Source organism: Leptinotarsa decemlineata, unplaced genomic scaffold (assembly GCF_025532065.1).
Source record: "Leptinotarsa decemlineata unplaced genomic scaffold, Ldec_3_MD MMD2_P_RNA_scaffold_14, whole genome shotgun sequence".
In the NCBI taxonomy this organism is placed as follows: Eukaryota; Metazoa; Arthropoda; class Insecta; order Coleoptera; family Chrysomelidae; genus Leptinotarsa; species Leptinotarsa decemlineata.
The window spans coordinates 10,176,513-10,179,271 of record NW_027412528.1 but is presented as its reverse complement, the minus strand read 5'-3'; the positions used below and the strand labels follow the sequence as shown (position 1 = coordinate 10,179,271).

At 30.5% G+C, this 2,759-nt stretch overlaps 1 long non-coding RNA gene across 1 annotated transcript; it reads left to right on the top strand.

Annotated features, from left to right (window-relative positions):
- Positions 1 to 523: 523 nt before the first annotated feature.
- On the top strand, positions 524 to 1,688 carry LOC141483665 (uncharacterized). Its single transcript, XR_012466215.1, has 3 exons — positions 524 to 639; positions 723 to 873; positions 1,007 to 1,688. It is a non-coding gene; the product is annotated as an uncharacterized lncRNA (long non-coding RNA).
- Positions 1,689 to 2,759: the final 1,071 nt, after the last annotated feature.

Sequence of the window (2,759 nt, the reverse complement as noted above, 5' to 3'; positions counted from 1 at the left end):
CAGTCTGCTAAAACACCACCTATTTTTTTATTATTTTATATTGTATTTCTATATCGACCGAATCTGCCAAGGAATACAATACAATAACAAAGGAAGACTCTAATTTCAAAAATAACTTCCTTCCGTTTTTCTTGCCTCAACATATTCAACATAAAAATAAAAAAATTCCCAAGATTCCCAGTATTTACTGGTAGATTATCAATATTCAGGTATCTACTATAAGACATACATAAATATTATTTTATTATAGGAATGGAATATCTAGTCCATTCGCACTCGAGGATATCATTTAGTATTATCATGTGGGTATTTATGTGAGTATTTAAAACCCTGTGATATTACTCACTAGATATCGAGAATTGGGCCACTGAACGAGCTGAATTTTTTGTTCGGGTAGTCCTGGTAGTTTCGGCTTTCACACGAAGAAAAGAAGAAGAAGTGTCGTGAAGGCTAGTTCGCGGTTTTTTTTGCATGTGTAGACACTTTTAGACACCGTGCAGCATTAAATAAATTAGCATTTTGCAATCTGAATTTGAAATCTATTTTCATCGATTTGGTATTAACTATAATTGTGATGTCTTCAACTTCTAAAAAAATATTTTCACTGTAGAAAATATTTTGGGAAAAAGGATTCGTAAGGTAAGCTATATATTTTGTAAATTCTCAGAAGAAAGGGGAAGGCTGGATTTCTGTAGCTAATTATGTATTTTTCGTATTTGTAGGGTTCTTATGAATATCTAATTCAATGGAAAGGATTCTCAAAAAAGTTCAATACTTGGGAACCCCAGAAAAATATCTTGGACAAGGATTTAATCGAAAAGTTTTGCAATGCAAAGAAAAATAAAGCCACACCAAAACCAATCACCAATGAAGGTACAAAGTTTTGAACTCAATAGGTGTTCACAAATTATGATTAAACATCTTATCAACATATATGAAATACTCAGATTATGAACTGAAAATACTTTTCCATGAGGATAATCAAATCATGTTTTTATATTTTTAGACTCGCAATCATTTACTTCAACAGAGTCTGAACCATTCAGCGATGATGATGATATATGTGACCCAAATTATATACCAACTAGTGAGGAGAAACCTCTTGATTCCAGTTCTTGCATGAATGATTTCAGTGAAAATGAAGAGAAAAGAGATACATCCTCTGATTTATCAGTGAAAAAGAGTAAGTATATTTCTGAACAGTAATTGAATTTGAATAATTTTAAATGCTCAAGTATAGTTTCTGAACAGTAATTGATAGTGTCAAATAATTTGAATGAGTTTAAATGCTCAAGTATAGTTTCTGAATCAGAATTTTATTAATTTTTATATCCAAATATATTCCATTATATCATTATTTTGTCTATATTCAAATCTGAGACCCAATGCATGACTTGTAAGACACGTTCAGAGTGTGTCAGTTGCTCAGAAGGTTGAAAAATGAAACTTTGTTGATTCTTTGCTAGCACAAGCCCCCAAAAGACTTTTGAGGATTACCATTTGTAGACAGACCATTGCTGGTGAACTATAAAAACTCATTTCAACATACCCCCTCTCCCCTTTTTTACAAATGTTCTATAAATATTAGAAATGTCTTTCCTTATTTATTTTGGTTGTAAGTATATTCAAATATTGAATGATCTCAAATCTAATTTAGATATTCCATTTCTTATTCTGAATTTTAGAGTTAAATTCATTTGCTTCAACCGAACACATTTCTAATTTATTTGGAATAAAATGTTTATATTTTGTAATCAGTTTGTTTTTTTTTCATATATTTTGTATATGTATACATCATTTTCTATAGGTAAAATAATTGTATATTATACGAAAGCATACTAATAATTCAGTATATTGCATTATTTTATGTTGACTTTAGAACAAAAGATTGAAAAAAATCTAAATATTATTCATAATTGATAGATACTTATAATTAGGTAATAATACATGAAACTAAAATTTTGTCTCACTCTCAGTAAAATACTGTTCTACCTCCTTGATTAAAGGATATTGTAAATTGGTCAAAGCACCTATAACCTGAAAAACAGCATCAGCATGCGGTAATAGTGAAATGGGAATAAAGTTTAAAATATTATATATTTTCATTCTTTGAATAGCTCTTTTCCACATGTATTCTCGCTCTTGCAATAGATTGTTTGTCTCACTTGTTCTGTGGTAAACTGGGATGTCGTTAAAAATGGAGGAATATTAATATGAACTCCTGCAGGCATAATGTCAAAAAACCTTTGTCTGCCGACACTAAATCGCCTGCTTCAAATTGATCTAAAATTCCACAATCTTTCACTATCTTCTTATCTGATGTTGATCCTGGATATAAGCATGACACATAATTAACTACTCCATTTGGAGCTACACCTATCAAACCCTTGCATGTGTTTCTATCCTTGTATGAACTGAATGTTAGTTTCTGAACCTTCATGCTAGATCGAGAAACACATGTACACACTTCGGTACAATCTAAAATGATTCTACAGTTCGTGAAACTGCTGAAACAATTTGGCAAACAAAGTTTATTTTTTCTTCTCGGTGGAATTTTTGACATTATTTGTTTGAAAATAATTTCATGTAACACATGAAGCCATGTTGTTACCACATTCGATACTGATGACCGTGACACATTAAATCGAACGTCTAAATCCTCATGGGGAAAATTTTTTCTTACTTTCATCAAAGTCATCAATAACTGATCCACTTTGTTCAATTTTTGTACTTTCCAACTATAAAACCAATTTATATCT